Source organism: Leptidea sinapis, chromosome 39 (genome assembly GCF_905404315.1).
Source record: "Leptidea sinapis chromosome 39, ilLepSina1.1, whole genome shotgun sequence".
Taxonomy (NCBI): Eukaryota; Metazoa; Arthropoda; class Insecta; order Lepidoptera; family Pieridae; genus Leptidea; species Leptidea sinapis.
This window is the reverse complement of record NC_066303.1, coordinates 3,612,143-3,632,025: the sequence shown is the minus strand read 5'-3', so window position 1 is coordinate 3,632,025 and position 19,883 is coordinate 3,612,143. Positions and strand designations below refer to the sequence as shown.

The following is a 19,883-nucleotide window of genomic DNA, read 5'->3' as shown; positions in this document are numbered from 1 at the left end:
GTGTTAAGTGATCATCGCCGCCCACATTCTCTTGCAACACCAGAGGAATCACAGTAGCGTTGCCAGCTATGGTTGGAACGCCACACATCCAGATGGTGGGGTTGATATTCTAATTTGTGACGTAGTATCGTGCGAAGGTGAAATACGGCGGCAGAAATCAGGTCAAACAGCTGTTTGTATTTTTTCTCTCCGTGAGAAGATTTAATAAAAGTAGGATTGATAGGAAATAAAAGAAAAACTTCTTAAATATATTATTTTTATATAATTTCTCTCATTTACACAACTTATAAATAATATTTACCGTATAACAATAATGATATTTCTTATTTTTATTTTGCAGCCACATTTCGAAAATTATTCATAATTATAAAAATGTATAAATTTTATAAAGAATCTATGCGAAAAATGGATGGAACAGAACATTTTATTAAGGCTAGACTCCCAAAAATAATTTTGAAGGTGGTCTTTCATGCTCTGAAACCTCAGTGCGATCTTGGAATATTCACAAGTATGCCCCATTTGGGTTTTAGTAATAGTTGCCGCACTTTGCGACTATGCCAGCAGTATCTAGTTGGAGCGCAGCGGAGACCAATCCATAATCTTAGATTATATAATTTTTTCTAGATAGATAACTGCATCCGTGTAAGTAAAGAGATAAAGTCATGTATACTTAATAAGAAAATCAAATAAAATATATACCTTGCATATATCTCATATAATCGCGTATCCATTTAACTGACGTCCGGATATTAATCTCTACTATATTTTTTTTGTATTCCTGTTCATAATCTGTGATTTTCGATAATTAATTCTGATTATAATGGTGGTATGGTTCTATGACCACAGTGCTCTGTGGTCATGGAGTAGCAAAATGGTACTGAATAATAATATGATAGAAATCAGTATTTTTTGTACATTCATTTGTCTACTGTAGACCTTAATAAATATAAAAAAAATCTTACATCCTTTCCATTGCTTAAAGTTAGTGAATTAAATAAATAAATAAAATTTTCATAAATAAATAAAAAATTACAATGTAAAGAAAATAAAGTACTAGATACTTTTTTTTTCTTCTTAAGTAGTAAGTATAGTATAATTATATTTTTTATCTACACCCATGCTTTAAATCCTCTTTAAAGATTCTGAAACAGTTAGCTTATTGCCAACATTAAAATACCCAATGTTCTAATAAGCATTACATCATCCAAACGAGTGTTGTAATGTTGTACTGAATTTCATAACAACACTCCTATGTTTTTTTTCGATCCCTTCATGCGCAAAGAGTTTCAACAGACAGCCACATTCTTATTGCTCGATGCGTGGTATCTGTATGAATTTCAAAAAAAGAACATTTTCGTTTACGCGCGTTCCACTCTACCAGAACGTCGGCCGCCGTAAAAAAAAGTAGGTTATTCGAATCACCGCCATTTTTCTTTGATATTTTTATTGTTTTTTTTTTACAAAAAATGAGCGATTCATTTTAAACACTGCAAAAGAACATTATATTCGAGTGAATTTTAAAATAAATAATTGTTTCATTAATACTTAGTTTATTTGTATATAATCAGTAATGAATGATATTAGGTTACTACTAGGACTGGTGTTTGTTCCAGAATCTTTTAGAGGATTCATATTCTGGATGTAGATAAAGTCTTGTATGCAACTGTTGATAATTAGGTATTAATACACTCATGTAATACTATTATCACCACAATCCACATTCGTGTTTTAATACCCCTTATTACACAACAGTTGCATAAATAACTAATTTATACTTGTGTCCTTCTAATATTATTATTGCTACATAGTATATTTAGTTTATGATATGTTCTGTACTTTCAGTTGGGTCTTGCATCCTTAACACTAAAGGGCACTTTGGGCATTTATGCAAGTTTTGAATTGTACCATACCAGATACAATAATTATTTTCATATGAATAATTTGTTGTGTTAAAAAATTATAAAACATTTTTTCTATATGCTTATGCAAAAATTAATTGTCTAGACAATAAAATACAAAGTATTAACTATTAGGCTGCATTTAGTGCTCGACCGACGGTCAGCGCTGACACAGCAGACATAATATGTACCAGTATGGAAGCTAAGCCTTGTTGATAAAATACATATTATCTACACGTGCGTACACTCCATTGAAGCAATAGGGTTGTCATGTTATTTTTAACCGACTTCAAAAAAGGAGGAGCTATGTGGGGCGTAAAAAAGGAAAAAGCGTAAGATTTTTATGTATGTATATGTGATGGCTATACAGTGTCTAATGTAATATTATAATAAATAATACTGACACACTTTTTACAAAAAATATTTTGCCGAAAACTAGGCATATCCTATGCTATAGCATATGGGTATAAGACAACGATATATTTAATACAGTATACTTACTTAAACATACATAAATACACATAAACATCCATGACTCGGAAACAAACATCTATATTCATCATATAAATGATTGCACCTACCGGTATTCGAAGCCCGGATTAATAGTCAGGGTCACTAACTATTCGGCTATATTATGGGTCGTCAAAATTATAGTCTACATGATGACTATTATGCAATATTTTTAAACAACATTTTATTGAATGTTGTTCTTTTTCATTTTTTTTTTCGGAAATATTTTCTTTACATTTTCGCTGAAATATTACTTTGTCCGTTGAAATTTCACTTCTACCACAGTCTTAAGAAACTCTTCTTTGCAGTCATCCCACGAACATGTCTAGACGGGGCAATAATCGTTTTCGCGAGATTCAATTAAGAACAATAATTAACATCTATTTCAAGATAAAAGATGGTGTCATTATGACTTTTTCAATAAAATTTCGAGGTTTTCAGGAGTGTCAATAACAAATATGACATCTATTTTATGATCCAAGATGGCGGATGTGACAATTTGTATAAAATCAATATGTGTATCATTTGCTAGATTTCGAGAGTTTCCACACAATTTTTATTTCAAAACACAAGAATCATGAAAACAAAAACAACTCATGATAAAAAAGTTAAAAAAATTCATGTAGCTCCAACTTTGGATTTACATTTTGACATCACTATCGGTATCAAAATCCTCAAAAACTATGGAATCGACACCTATGACAAATGAGTTCTCGTTTTCTTGCAGCCGCCATCTTGGATTTACATTTTGACAGCACTTACAGTTTGAGCACCCTCAAAAACCTTGAAAACAACACCCATGTTACAAAAATTGTCAATTTCCTGTGGCCGCCATCTTGGATTTACATTTTGACAGCACCCTCGAAAACCATGAAAACGACACCCGTGAAGAAAGTTGGTAATTTTTTGCAGCCGCCATCTTGAATTTTCATTTTGACAGCACTAGCTGGTAATGGTTTCAACATCCACGAAAATTATGACAAAACACATGTAGGTAACTATTTTTTGTCCAAAATAAATAAATATAAAAAACATCCACGTAAACCAAACAATACTCATAAAAAATTGATAATAAATATTGCAGCCGCCATCTTAGTCTGTGAATTATGTTCACGAATTGATTATAATCTATCTCACCGACTTATAAGTACTAATTAAGTATAATAATTGTATTACAATAAATCATTCTTATATACTATACTACTTTATAGTTTAAAATACGAAAAACCGGAGTTTAGATGGAGCCAAGTTCAAATAGCCGAATACCACGAAATACGCTGGAATTTTTAAAAAGATCGCGGAAATAAATAACAACGTGACACTCGCTACTGCAAGACCGCGAAATCCGCTTAGGGGACTCTTCGATGCGCATTTTTGTGTCATTTCGAACGTTTGTAGGTAGTTTCCATACTGGTAAATACGTCGACTGTGGCGCTGACGTCGGTTGAGCGTAGCGCGTACAGCGTGGGCTAAACAGTTACGGAATAAAATACGGAGAATATATCACTCTTACCCAATTATTATAGTGTCAAATTAAAGGAGAAATTTATACTGCATATTCGAACATGCCAGAATACGAATATTTGTTTACGATTTTTGATCACGTCGACGACGAGTACGATTCTCGTCAGACGCGTAGCAATTCATCAGTGCTGGACTGGACGCGTTCATATGTTTTCATAGTAATAGCTACTCTCAACCGACATCAGCACTGACCATCGGTCGAGCACTAAATTCAACCTTAAGTATATAAGTGCTGCATATAATTAATAATTATTAGTGTGTACTTTGTTGAAACAGCTTGAACATAATGGTGTTCACAGGGTCGTCACTAATTTTAATTTAAGGCTGCATATAATTAATAATTATTAGTGTGTACTTTGTTGAAACAGCTTGAACATAATGGTGTTCACAGGGTCGTCACTAATTTTAATTTAAGGCTGCATATAATTAATAATTATTAGTGTGTACTTTGTTGAAACAGCTTGAACATAATGGAGTTTCACATTGTGTACACTGGGTCGTCACTAATTTTAATTTAAGGCTGCCATCTTTGTTTTCATTGGCACATATAACACATTTTTTCTTTGGTTTTATTATTTTACCCTGAGAAGGGATCTGTTCTAAGTAATGTTGTTCTGACACTTCTGAAAAGAATAAATTAAACTTTAATAGGGTAAGACTTAGAATCTCTTATCACAAATATGGAGGCAAAAATTTTGTAGTTGATAGATCTTTGTTTCACCTTTCTTTCTAAGGTAATGCAGTTTTCAAGAAACCAACAAATAAAAATTCTAATATAAAACGTTCTATTCTAAACGGGTACGTAAATAAAAGGCAACATGAGTGCTGACATGTCGACGGGAGGCTAAAAGCTATCAATTGTAAATTAAAATAGTGAAATGAAATGTAACAAAAAAGTAAACACCAATAATGTAAGTAAAAAAATTGGTTTGGTTATGTTACAACAGTTTCCAAAACTGAACTCTACGTATTTCCCCCCTTTCCCTTGTTAGGGAGAGGGACCTTCCCACTATTAAAAATGTTATAGTTTGACTTCCTCCCCTTGTGCTAAGGGATAAGTTTTTACCCTTTGATGGGTGATATGTATGATACTTCAATAAACCTACAATTAGAACTTAATACATTAATTGGTGCCACATACTAAAAATATATACAGTTCTACTTATTTATAAATTAATAACACAACAAATTAGACGATTAGATTTCCTTTGCACAGGATGCCGTCTAGATTATGGGTACCACAACGGGGCCTATGCGCCTATTTCTGCCGTGAAGCAGTAATATGTAAACATTGCTGTGTTTCGGTCTGAAGGGTGCCGTAGCTAGTGAAATCACTGGGAAAATGAGACTTAACATCTTATGTCTCAAGGTGACGAGCACAATTGTAGTGCCGCTTAGAATTTTAGGGTTTTTCAAGAATCCTGAGCGGCACTGCATTGTAATGGGTAGGTCGTATAAATTACCATCAGCTGAAAACCTGCTTGTCTCGTCCCTTACTTTCATTAAAAAAATAGATTGATAATAATTTATTCTATTCTTCCTACTATGGCTCCTGTGGAAGGTATACCACAAGTTTGCCAATGTCACGTTAAGGTAGACCACCAAGCTTAGAGTATTCTTTTACTAATTTTAATGGTATTGATCGGTGCTTAAGATTGAAACAAGTTTTATTTTCTTATACCTGAAACAAATATACATGCTGTTAGGACTATAAGGGACAAACACAAATATAATTACTTAAATTATTTGATATAAGTACTTAGTACTATTTACAACTTAATCTTATTTATTTTAATATATTTACAAAAAATATATACAAAATCTAGACCACATTCACACAAGGAATTGTCCCTAATTCTTATTTTAGCCAAAAATACTGGCGTACAAGCATGATTAAAACGTAAACGACAAATAGTTGAAATCACTGACTTGTTGGGAATTTTAAATTTCGAGAACCAAGGTTTCTGAGGAATTACGGGTTGTAGATCTCCATAAAATTTGCCTTTACAGTTTTTGGAAACTTGCCAAATGCTGGACCAACTCTCTTGCAACTTGGGTTTCAGGATGGGATAATAATTTATATATGAATACATTATTTTAGTTTTCATTATTAGTACAACAAGCATAAGCTTTTAAATAGTGTTTAAATTATTAAACTTACTGTAGAAGATAAACTTAATGTAGAGATAAGTTGTCTCACAGAAAACACCTTGAGGAAAAGCATGTAGAGTAACAAAAAAAGATGGATTATCTTGAAACATACCTGGGCTTTCCGAAAAGTCATTTCTTGTCGTACCTTTTTTTTCTACTCTATGACACCTCATATGTATTGTTAAAAGAAACATATCAGGAAATTTGTTCGCACATTTGGCACATTCATACAACAGTTCGGTATTAATGTCAGGCTGATTTCGTATTACACCCCCTGGATGTATTTCTAGAACAGGCCAACTATCTAGGTTTGATGTAGATAATACCTCTGAGGAATAACATGATTTCTGAAATAATAAACATAATTTTTAAATTATTCTTGTGTGTTTTATATTGTTATTATTATTAAATATATTGTTGTCTTACAACCTATAACACAGGCTATATATGCATAGTTTGGAGCAAGATAATTTGTGTAAAAGGTGTGTTATATAAAAAAAGAAAATTCTATGCAATATCCAAAAATAAAAAAATATAATAATAATAATAAAATTATCCTTGAAGAAAATTTAAATATACAAAATCAACTTAGTATAAAAATTAGACATAGGGGAGTACGTCAGCTTATTCTGTTTGAAATAATAATTTCATGCAGCACTGGTTTTCAGCCATACCCATCTCCTTAAGATATTAGGTGGGATACATAGTAGAGAGGGTAAACTAATTACACTTTAAAATGTGTGCTATATATATCCTTTAAGGATAAAAGCTTAACCTGTTTCTGTTGGAAAAGATAAAATACAACTAGAGCTTCTTTTGTTTATAATATTGTATAGCTGCACAAATTCTTGCTTTCTACTTTACTGAGGAGTAAAAAGAGACAAGATAATATGTAAAATAGAAGAGTAAAAAAAGAACCTTATTTTTATCACCCGGTGTAATATAAGATATTATTTCATTAGATATTCTTAGTTCTGTTGAATCGCTAGAACCTATAAGATTAGTTCATAACATACTTTTGGTTGATATAATTAACAATGATATCATAGTTTACTTTATTGAGGCATAAGCTGAGCCAACACTTTAAATTAATATATCTTACCGACTTGTCGTCTTCTTCAATTGGATTCAATACATCTGGTAAAATATAGCTTGGGTCTTCAGCGTATTCAATTTTGATAAAAATAGGCTCGCTTACGATATTATTTTGGTCATGGCCTTTATCACATTTATCTATTTCATTCTTAATAGAAGTTTCGAATAAATTCTCAGTTTTAACAGCTACATCTTGAGAAATTTTATTTGAATCTGAATTCAGATTATTTGTAAACATCTTCTCAATGTGTAAATTATTCTCAAAACCATAGAGTAAACTATTTTAGGCCTTCAGTTTCTTTAATGTGATAATAGTAGTAATGATTTGTAATCACAGAATAAAACTTTAATAATTTTAAAGTACTTAAATTAAAACAACTTCTATACATAAAATTAACAAGAAACTTGTAAGATAAAAATTAGGTATTTCAAGATCTTGCACACATCTTTTTTTTTTTTTTTTTATATTAATTCGTTCTTTCGAACAGGCTATAGCCAGGGGCCTTACTGCCTTGTCGTTAGTATTTTCATTTCTTTGGTATTTATTATTTTCACTATTTTGTTTTACAAAAAGTCCAATCCAGTTTTCTCATTTCATCTTACATTATTTCCATTTTCCTTTTCCAATTATGTATATTCGATAGCGAATATTTATAGTAGTTTCTTTCATCAAATCCAATCCAGTCTTAAAGTCATCAGTTATTTTACCATTTCCGTTAATGTATAATTCTCTAAAGAATATTTTCCATATTTTCCTTTTAGTAAGTCCAAATCCAGTAATATAGTCTCTAATAATTTTCCCCTTTTCTTAAAGTCAAATCCAGTGTAATTTGCATAACTTTTTAGAATAATACCTACCTATTTACATTATCTGTTCAGTTCGCGAATTGCGCTATACTATTACTAGTTGTATATGTACAAGTTATAACGTATTTACATAATTATAAACAAATTTACAACGTATGTATCTACAAATTACAATGTATTTACAGTACTACATACAAATTTATACAAGGACATATAAGTTGATGTGTCCTTTAATAGATCTATTACTGAGAGCGGGATTATATTGGGTGCACCATATATTTCCAGTAGCTCATCCATCAGCACAAGGCGCTGTATGCCAAAGGACGAACAATCAAAAAAGATGTGATCCAGAGACTGATCTTGTTGCTTATTACAATGGTCACAAAAAGGAGAGGAGACAATTTTTTTGCGATGAAGATGAAAATTCAATCGATAGTGACCAATACGCATTCGTGTTATTGTAGTATAGAACTTTCTGTGAGCGTTATTTTTAAACTTACAAAACCAGGGTGTGCTATTAACGGGATTATCTAACAAAGTATACGAATGAGCCTTATTTTCAACTTCTGTACAATTGTACCAATATCTTCCCCAAAGAAGAGTCATACGCTGTTTTAGATTACTTATTATATCTGTATATGGTATGTTAATGTCTAGATCTTTGCAATCAGGATATAGGGATAGATCGGATATATTAATGATAGTTCTAGCTAGAAAATCAGCGCTTTCGTTTCCTGCTACTCCTATATGGGACGGGACCCAAACGAAATCCACTTTAATATCGATTAAACATAGTTCGAACCACAATTCCTTTATAGCAAAAATGATGTAATTGATGTTAGCACTCATTTTGTTATTTGACAAACTTTTTAACACACTCATACTATCACTAACTATTACCCACTTCTTATTAAGTTGATTTTGTTTCTTAATATGCTTTAAAGCAAAAAGAATAGCGACGGCTTCAGCAGTAAAAATACTGGCATATCTATTAATCTTAAAGCCAATACCCTTCCTAATTTCAGGAAGGTAGATTGCAAAAGAAACATTATTATTGTTTTTTGAGCCATCCGTATAAACAAATTTACAATTAGACCATTCTGACAATAATACATGAACCTCCTCTTTTGAAGTTAAATTTGGATCTATTACAAAATTAATTGCAGAATATTTACATCGAAAAGAACCTGCATGGCAGGGAAGTATATCATTATTCCGATGAATATTTAAATCTTGTAGAAATTTAAAAAATGAAGAAAAATCTTGCAAGATAAACAACTGTCTCTGAAATGAAGACGATTGATAAGCAATAAGATTCTTAAGAAGATTGTTCGTCGGCAAGCTACAGAGCTTTAAAATAAATCTTTCTTTAAGATAACTAAATCTAATACACAAAGGAGGAAGGTTGGCCTCGATTTGCATAGCAGCTATTGGGCTAGTTTTAAGTGCACCCAATATTGTACGCATACATTTATTTTGTATTTTATCCAGACTATTAACAATTTTGCTGTCTGCGGCGAAACAATGAAAGCCATATTCAAAATGACTACGAATAAGCGATTTATACAAAATTAACAATATTTTAGGGTCCGCTCCCCACGACGTTGCACACAAAGATTTTAATACATTATAAGCTTTATTCGCTTTAATTATAACACTATCTGTATATTTTTTCCAAGAAAGAGTTGGAGTAAATGTTACACCTAGAAATTTTATGTCACATGAAATAGGCAGTGGAATGCCATTGTATAAAATGGGAGGCAATATGATGCGTTTACGACCAATCACAAAGACTTTTGATTTGGTTGGATTTATATTTAAATTAAGATAAGAAAAGTATTGATATAAATTTACAAGTGCTTTATTAATAGTAGCGGCTAAATTAATCAGATCAACTCCCGATACATAGACGACTAAGTCATCTGCATACTGTAGGTTTACTATATTTGGCCCCAAAATAAGGTTCAATCGTCTTATGTACATAATAAAAATTAAAGGAGACAATATTCCCCCCTGACAAACACCTAGAGAAGAAAGTCGTGGTCCATACAAATGTTTATTAAATTTTACATATACTTTTCTGTCAGTCAAAAAGGATTGCATCCAATTTATTATTTTACCTGGTATCCCTAACATTGATAACTCGTCACAAAGCACGGCAATATTTACACTATTGAAGGCACCTGAGATGTCAAAAAATACAGACAAAAGATATTGATTACTTGCTAAACATTGATGCGCATCAAGCTGTAACTGCGCTATACTCTCCCTAGAAGACCGACCTTTGCGAAAACCAAACTGATTATTAGGCAAAAGACAATTTTGTTCTATAAGGAACTCGAGACGTTGTTTTAGAAGCTGCTCAAATATCTTCCCAACACAAGACGTGAGAGCTATAGGTCTATAAGAGTCAGGTAACATTTTATTTTTGTCTGGCTTTAAAACTGGGATTAAACAGTCTGTTTTCCATTCTGCAGGAATAGTATTCTCCTTCCATAGGCGATTAAGATTATTTAAAAAGATGTTGAGACTGTGGCAATTAAGTTTTTTGAGTAAAATATATGGAATGGTATCAAGACCGAAAGATGTATCTCTTCTAGTAAATAAAGCGGATTTTAGTTCTTGTAAAGAAAAAGGCTCTATCAAATATTTATTACTATCATTAACAACATTTACATAGTTAGTTAACTCATTTGATACAAAGTCAGAAGTATACTTTTGTAGAAAATCTGGAATCCAACTATCATTCAACACACTGTCAGGAATGTAAGTTTTGTTAAATTTGCGCATGTATTTCCAAATTGAAGACAAAGGAGTACAACGATTAAATGAATTGCACAAGCCTATCCAGCTATTTCTTCTTTCACTTTTTAAGATAAGTTTTTTTAAAGCCCGCAATCTCTTAAACTCCACATAATTTTCATCAGTGGAGTTGTTTTTAAAATTAATGTAACCATTTTTAGCATTTAAAACTGCTTCTGTACACCTCTGATTCCACCAAGGCGACCAAGGATATTTAAAAGATTTTTGTGAACAAGAACTAGTAGCATTATTACTATTAGAACTTTTGGAAAACAGACAGCTAGGGATTGACTGCTTGGCAGCAGAAAGTAAAATATTACAAAAGGAATTAAAAGCATCTATTGAAGATAAAGTGTCAAATTTAACATCATCCAAATAAGAAACAACTAAGTTACTATACATATTCCAATTCACCTGCTTATAATTAGGGTGAGTGGGCAAATGTAGATTATTACATAATGTGTTTTGCAAACTAATACTATCACTACTTACTGCCATTTTTATTATTACAGGGAGATGATAACTACTGCCCAGAGGACTGTCAATAACTGACCAGTCGCATAAAAGAGCCAAAGATGGAGTTACCAAAGTCAAGTCAAGAGCATTAGGACGCCAAGATGGAGATCCTATTGTGGTAGCTTGACCATTATTCATAATAACAAGACCATTCTCATCTATAACCTCTAAAACATCTTTACCTCGAGGCAATGTATCAACACATCCCCACAACATGTGATGAGCATTGAAATCACCTGCAAATATCATTGGCTCTGGAATGGACTTAATTAAACTGTTTAAATTGTTTTTATTAAATGGAGGATTTGAATTGGAAGGACTGTAAAAACTCACAATACTCAGTTCTTTGTTATTAATTTTAATTTTAATGCAAACATTTTGTAGAGCACTATCATAATATGTATTTATGTTAGAAAATGTGATATTATTATGAATAAAAATTGCTACACCATTGTGTTTATTACCACAATCATTCCTTATTGTGTTATAGCCTTTTATTAAAAAATACTGATGTGGTTTTAACCAAGTTTCCGAAATTATAGCAATATGGATATGATTTTCATATAAAAACCTTGTAAAAATAAGCCTATTACTAATAATACTTTGAGCGTTCCACTGCACTATATTCAATGTATCCATAATAACAATTAACTAGGTGTCTTTTTTCTAAAAGTGTTATTCAGAATTTCCTTAATACTATTTGAATTTATAGTTAACTTATCTTTATTTGTACAAATTTGTAAAACTGCTTCAACCAAGAGGTTCATAAATTTGTCAGATTTTATAAGATTGCTCAGGTGTGTGTCAATATACTTTGAGTTTAATTGAGGGAAAGCAGATTCATTGAAGAGATCTGAGTATCTAACACTACGGGACTTCACTTTGTTTTCTTCAATTTTTTGTTTTTTCAGAGGACAGGTAGATGAGATAGCTATGTGATCTCCACCACAGTTGGCACATTTTGTTAAAGTTTTTGGACACATTTTAAAATTGTGATTGTCAGAACATATGGAACAAACTTCATTGTTTCTACAAAATTTAGCAATATGGCCAAATTTCATACAGCGTAGACACTGTTTAATAGGGGGTACATATACATTAACCTCATGCCTCCAGTGATCAAGTGTTACATACTCAGGTAACAATGTTGATGCAAATGTGACTGCAACAGTTTGCGTTGGAACAAAGGAGACAACACCCTGTGGGTCCTTTACTCGCCGCATGAACCTTCTCACAGCAATAACTTTTTTACTCGATGCAATTAATTGATGAATTTTTTTGTTGGAGTAATCAGTGGGAACAGAAGTAAGAACTCCAGTGACCTCCGTTTCAGAAGCCGGAATTGAGGCAACCATCTCCAACTCGCTAAGTAACTTTTCATTTTTTAAAAATACATTCGCATTGTTAGGCAGGTCAAACGTAACACCAACTTTAAAAGCATTAACGGACCTCAGGTGCAACACACCCGATACGCAATGCCTTCTGATTCCATTTGACAGACCCAACCTGTCCTTGTCTGATATTTTGACTTCACCCTGCTTGCGATTGAGAAATACAATAAATTCCTTCTTATTTGAATTTTCGTCGTATAACCTGTAATAATTTGTCGCTCTATAAGGGGTATACTTCTCTTTATCCTTTCTTCTTACAATGAGACGTTCAGTCACCTCCGCGTCAGATACCGAGGATTCGGATAGGGGAAGTTCGTCTGCTGGTTCTGCGTCGCTCTGGCCGTTCTTCGGCCTTTTACCTGTACGCTTCCCCATGGCGATGGGGAAGCGCACTTAACAATTTATATATACAAAAATCGAATATTTATAAACCAGGATAAACAATTTACAAGTATGAAAAATATATGCACTATGAACAATAATTTAAACAAATTTTTTTTGTATAAGCGCGCCTTCCTTCGTTCACTCGTTCCCGCCAAAACTGCTTGCACACATCTTGTTTTCTCTTGTCATTTGTCAAAACAAAACACAATGAGTACTAACTAACTGTCAATGACACATCAAACGTCTAATATCGTGTGTCAGTATTTTATCATAACTTTTTTTTTGATTTTATGGCCTGGATTTTAGCATAACTAAAAACTAAAGAGCTATAGACAATTTCTTTTGTGAATGTGATCTACGTAAAGGAAATGTGGATCTTTGTTCTTCAATAGACGTTTAATGCAACCTACTTCGTCCAATTTTCTACTCCTGAAGTTCCCCACCCAACATCCTTAATTGTCACCTCTGTTTTAGTTTTCACTCCTTTGGTAAATATTTTGTGTAAAAGATATTAAAAAGAATAAGATTTTTTTTATGAAATAGGAGGACAAACGAGGGGGTCACCTGGTGTTAAGTGATCACCGCCGCCCACATTCTCTTGCAACACCAGAGAAATCACAAGAGCGTTGCCGGCCTTTAAGGAAGATGTATGCGCTTTTTTTGAAGGTACCCATGTCGTATCGTCCCGGAAACACCGCACAAGGAAGCTCATTCCATAGCTTTGTAGTACGTGGAAGAAAGCTCCTTGAAAACCGCACTATGGAGTACCGCCACACATCCAGATGGTGTGGATGATATCCTAATTTGTGGCGTGTCGTGCGAAGGTGGAATTCGGTGGCAGGAACCAGGTTGAACATCTCTTATGAACACTCCTTATGATAAATGCGGTAGAAGACACACAATGAAGCGACGTCTCTACGCAACACCAAGTGATCCAGCCGTTCACAGAGCACTGGGTCCCCGACAATTAGAGCTGCTCTGCGTTGCACGCAGTCAAATGGATCGAGCTGTTACTGGGATGCGTCAGACCAGAGATGACAGCAATACTCCATGTGTGGCCGGACCTGCGCCTTGTAGAGCGCTAGAATATGGCCCGGCTTGAAGTACTGCCTTGCTCTATTGATGACGCCCAGCTTCTTCGAAGACAATTTGGCTTTGCCCTCCAGATGGCCACGGAATTGGCAATCGCTCGAGATTTCGAGACCCAGTATTTCCGATACTAGGTGAGGCTTTAAGGGAAGTGTTATCGAAGAGCGGTGATACGATAAATGGTTTTTTTTTGTGGTAAACGCGAAAACTTGAGTCTTCTGGGGGTTAAATTGGACAAGGTTCAATTTACCCCATTCCGCGACCTTCTCGAGAGAGGACTCGATAGAAGACACAAGTTTCTCCCGGCACTGGCCGACGTTTTCCCGAGAGAGACCTGCATGGCCCGTGTATACGGCATAACCAGTGCTGTCGTCTGCATAGCAATGTATGTTGGAGGTGTCCAACATATCATTGATATGCAGAAGAAACAGCGTGGGAGGCAGCACACAGCCTTGGGGCACTCTAGCATTCACGGGCTTCGGGTTTGAGCAATATCCGTCGACAACGACCTGTATGCTGCGCCCAGTGAGGAAGCTGGAGGTCCACTTGCACAAGCTCTCGGGAAGCCCAAATGATGGAAGTTTTGAGAGGAGCGCCTTGTGCCATACCCGATCAAAGGCCTTCGCTATATCCAGGCTAACTGCTAGGCCTTCCCCCTTGCTTTCAATAGCCGCCGCCCATCTATGTGTTAGGTATACCAGAAGATCACCTGCCGACCGACCATGGCGAAAGCCGTATTGTCGGTCGTTGATCAACTGACTTGACTTCCATGACCATGTCAGGGACATTGCCCTGTACTTTTCCCGGGGCGTAAAAAGAATAGGAGAGTCCCAGGCCCATGGGTGTCGTAAGAGGCGACTAAGGGCTTTTTAGAAGTGGGAGCGTCACGCTGCCGTCTTTTGACATCAGCACAATCGGGCCAGACTCGTCCGGGTTAATTACCACACTCGCACAGAATACCAGCGTGAAGTAGCGGCCTGGTGCCGCTATGTTTCGCATAGGTTAGTGTCGAGGACCGGTGGCCAGCCGTGGCTCATGCCGGGGTATGTGTGTACGTTTAGGAGGATATATGCTGTCGCCGTCTCGGCAATTTTAAGGGTAGGGACCTGTCCACTCTCTGGCTCCGCGTGGATTTAGAGGACCGCGGCCGCATCTATGTGTGTGTCTACAGGTCGCATAGTGGTAACGCAGAAACCGATCATCTCATGGGCTGCGTTCAAGCGGCAATTGACGACGTGCTTGCACAGATCCCCCCCGCCGAAATCGTAGTCTTGGGTGATTTCCACGGGCACAATGCCGAATGGCTTGGATTACGTACCACAGACTACGCAGGGCGATCTGTGCATAATTTTGCATTGGCGTATGGTCTGTCCCAATTGGTTGAGTCGCCAACGCGGCTCCCGGATGTGGATAGCCACATGCCGTCCTTATTGGATCTTTTGCTGACTACACATCCCGATGGTTACCAGATCTTTGTCGACGCCCCTCTTGGAACGTCTGACCATTGCCTGGTCAGGAGTGTAGTGCCTGTCCGACGCCAACGTCGCAGACCACCAGCGACCCGCCGCGTTTGGCACTACAAGTCAGCAGATTGGGATAGGATGCGTTCCTTTTTTGCATCCAACCCTTGGGACAGGGTTTGTTTCCCTTCGGATGATCCTAGTGCCAGCGCCGTTGCAGTAGCCGATGTGATGCTATAGGGTATAGATCTTTTTATACCAAACTCTGTAGTACCCATCGGTGGCAGATCACAGCCTGGTTCGATGCGTCAGTTAAAGCAGCATCTGACTGCAAAAAACAGGCGTATCGAGCTTGGGTTGCGGCGCTGGGCACAAAGGATCCGAACTGCACAGTTCTCAAGAGGAAATACAACCGTGCCTCCAGATTTTTTAAGCGGCAAATCGCCCGTGCAAAGTCAAAACACGTCGTCAAAATCGGCGAGCAGTTTTCCAGTTACCCGACCGGAACCCGCAAGTTCTGGTCGTTGTCGAAAGCTGCTCTTGGTAACTTCAGCCAGCCGTCCATGCCGCCTTGCACATGAGGAATGACACCCTGGCCCATACGGCAAAAGAGAAAGCCGATCTCTTGTGCACTCTTTTCGCCTCCAACTCGACTCTTGACGACAGCGGAAATACACCGCCGACCATCCCGCGGTGTCAGAGCTCTATGCCTGAAGTACAGTTCAGACATAAAACTGTTAGGCGAGTTACAGGCCTATTGCTATTACCTCCCTGCTCTCCAAAATCATGGAGAGCATAATTAGCCGTCAGCTCTTGGTATACCTAGAGGGCCACCAGTTGATCAACGACCGACAATACGGGTTTCGCCATGGTCGGTCGGCAGGTGATCTTCTGGTATACCTAACACATAGATTGGCTGCGGCTATTGAAAGCAAGGGGGAAGGCCTGGCAGTTAGCCTGGATATAGCGAAGGCCTTTGATCGTGTATGGCACAAGGCGCTCCTCTCCAAACTTCCATCATTTGGGCTTCCCGAGAGCTTGGGCAAGTGGACCCCCAGCACTGGGCGCAGCATACAGGTCGTTGTCGACGGATATTGCTCGAAGCCCGTGAATGCTGGAGTGCCCCAAGGCTGTATACTGTCTCCCACGCTGTTTCTTCTGCATATCAATGCTATGTTGGACACCTCCAACATTCATTGCTATGCAGATGACAGCACTGGTGATGCCGTATACACGGGCCATGCAGGTCTCTCTCGGGAAATCGTCGACCAGTGCCGGGAGAAACTTGTGTTTTCTATCTAGTCTTCTCTTGAGAAGGTCGCGGAATGGGGTAAATTGAACCTTGTCCAATTTAACCCCCAGAAACTCAAGTTTGCGCGTTTACCACTAAAAAACCCAATTTGTCGTATCACCGCTCTTCGACAACACTTCCTTCAAAGCCTCGCCTAGTATCGGAATACTGGGTCTCGAAATCTCGAGCGATTGCCAATTTCGTGGTCATCTGGAAGGCAAAGCCAAATTGGCTTCAAAGAAACTGGGCGTCATTATAGAGCACGGCAATACTTCAAGCCGGCCCACATAGTAGCGCTCTACAAAGCGCAGGTCCGGCCACACATGGAGTATTGCTGTCATCTCTGGTCTGGCGCACCCCAGTATCAGCTCGATCCATTTGACTGCGTGCAACGCAGAGCAACTCGAAATGTCGGGGACCCAGTGCTAGGTGAATGGCTGGATCACTTGGCGTTGCGTAGAGACGTCGCTTCATTGTGTGTCTTCTACCGCATTTATCACCTGGAGTGTTCCGAAGAGCTGTTCAACCTGATTCCTGCCGCCGAATTCTACCTTCGCACGACACTCCACAAGTTAGGATATCATCCTCACCATCTGGATGTGTGGCGGTCCTCCACAGTGCGGTTTTCAAGGAGCTTTCTTCCTCGTACCACGAAGCTGTGGAATGAGCTTCCTTGTGCGGTGTTTCCGGGACGATACGACATGGGTACCTTCAAAAAACGCGCGTACACCTTCCTTAAAGGCCGGCAACACTCCTGTGATTCCTCTGGTGTTGCAAGAGATTGTGGGCGGCGGTGATCATTTAACAACAGGTGACCCGTACGCTCGTTTGTCCTCCTATTCCATAAAAAAAGGGACTACGCCTTTGGAATAAGAGTGCCGGAATAAAGCGTTAGCACCGGCGTCAACTCAGGGGCACACGTTCTAAGCACGATTGGAGAAATGCCATCCGGCCCGCTCGACTTGCTGATGTCCAACGAAAACCGAGCTCCCCTAACAGTTTTCTGTCTGAACTGTAGGTACTTCAGGCATAGAGCTCTGAAACTGCGGGATGGTCGGTGGTGTTTTTCCGTTGTCGTCGTCGTCCAGAGTCGAGTTGGAGGCAAAAAGAGCGCACAGGAGATCGGCTTTCTCTTTTGCCGTATGAGCCAGGGTGTCATTCCTCATGTGCAACGGCGGCATGGACGGCTGGTTGAACGCCGTCTATGCCGATTTTGACTTCGCACGGGCGATTTGCCGCTTAAAAAATCTGGAGGCACGGTTATATTTCCTCTTAAGAACTTTGCAGTTCTGATCCTTTGTGCCCAGCGCCGCAACCCAAGTTCGATACGCCTGTTTTTTGCAGTCAGATGCTGCTTTAACTGACGCATCGAACCAGGGCTGTGATCTGCCACCGATCGGTACTACAGAGCTTGGTATAAAAATATCCATGCCCTGCAGTCTTATCCCACATGTCACATCGGCTACTGCAACGGCGCAGGCACTAGGATCATCCGAAGGGAAACAAACCTTGCCCCAAGGGTAGGATGCAAAAAAGGAACGCAACCTATCCCAATCTGCTGACTTGTAGTGCCAAACGCGGCGGGTCGCTGGTGGTCTGCGACGTTGGCGTCGGATGGGCACTACCCTCCTGACCAGGCAATGGTCGGACGTTCCGAGAGGAGCGTCGACAAAGACCTGGTAACCATCGGGATGTGTAGTCAGCAGAAGATCTAATAAGGACGGCATGTGGCTATCCACATCCGGGAGCCGCGTTGGCGACTCAACCAATTGGGACAGACCATACGCCAATGCAAAATTATGCACAGATCGCCCTGCGTAGTCTGTGGTACGTGATCCAAGCCATTCGGCATTGTGCCCGTTGAAATCACCCAAGACTACGATTTCTGTGTAGGGGATCTGTGCAAGCAAGTCGTCATTTGCCGTTTGAACGGCCTCCGGTCCTCGACACTAACCTATGCGAAACATAGCGGCACTAGGCCGCTACTTCACGCCGGTAGTCTGTGCGAGTGTGGTAAGTAACCCGGACGAGTGTGGCCCGATTGTGCTGACGTCAAAAGACGGTAGCGTGACTCTCCCACTTTCAATAAGCCCGTAGTCACCTCTTACGACACCCTGGGCCTGGGACTACCCTATTCTTTTTACGCCCCGGGAAAGCACAGGGCAAGATTGAGTTGTAAATATAAAATTAGGTAATTTTAATTAATAATCTTAGTATTTATATTTGTGTATGTTCAGGTATAAAATAAGAAAATAAAAACTTTGCTTCAATATTTAGCACTACCAAATTAGCAAACAAAAACTTTAAGGCTGAGATTTTAAGTTCGTTCTTAGACTATACTTACGTTAATGATTCTCGAATATCTTTATGTCAATCCCTCCATATTCCTGCTGTATCTCGTGTCAGTCGGCTGACATATTAAATTACATTCTTCAGTTATAATGTATGGCCGTCATCCCCCACCTTCGCCTTTTCCAGCGTGTTTCACTTTTATAATAATAACTAGTGGACCCAACACACGTTGTCCTGTCGGAAATTTCGGACACACGTCTTAAATTTGAAAAATCGGTCCATCCGTTGGGAGGAGTCCACTTAAATACACATGAGCAGGATAATTATATTATATCGACGGAATTGAGAATCTAAACCAATCTCAAATTCACTGGAACACACAAAAAAACATCAAAATCGGTCCAGCCGTTTAGGAGGTAGTTTAATTGTGAATCAAAACCATTATCAAATCCACCTGAAGACACACACCAATCTCAAATTCACTGCAACACACAAAAAAATCATCAAAATCGGTCCAGCCGTTTAGGAGGTAGTTCAATTGTGAATCTAAACCATTCTCTAATCCTTTTGAATACACACAGAAAGTTTCATTAGAATCGGTCCAGCCGTCTAGGAGGACTTCAGTGACATACACACGCACACAAGAAATATATATATAAAGATAATAATAATA

The 19,883-nt window shown here is 37.8% G+C and overlaps 2 long non-coding RNA genes across 3 annotated transcripts; one reads left to right on the top strand and one right to left on the bottom strand.

The window, feature by feature from the left end:
* Positions 1–245: 245 nt before the first annotated feature.
* Positions 246–7,512, bottom strand: LOC126976213 (uncharacterized). The gene is made up of 3 exons (XR_007731860.1): positions 7,186–7,512; positions 6,196–6,430; positions 246–4,555 (listed from the first exon to the last, which is right to left on the bottom strand). It is a non-coding gene; the product is annotated as an uncharacterized LOC126976213 (long non-coding RNA).
* Positions 7,513–10,228: 2,716 nt separating this feature from the next.
* LOC126976215 (uncharacterized) lies at positions 10,229–11,754 on the top strand. 2 transcript variants are annotated; one of them, XR_007731863.1, is made up of 3 exons: positions 10,229–10,399; positions 10,949–11,216; positions 11,300–11,754. It is a non-coding gene; the product is annotated as an uncharacterized LOC126976215 (long non-coding RNA). The 2 variants fall into 2 exon arrangements; XR_007731862.1 differs by lacking the exon at positions 10,229–10,399 and having other exon boundaries at positions 10,407–11,216.
* The last annotated feature ends 8,129 nt before the right edge of the window (positions 11,755–19,883 follow it).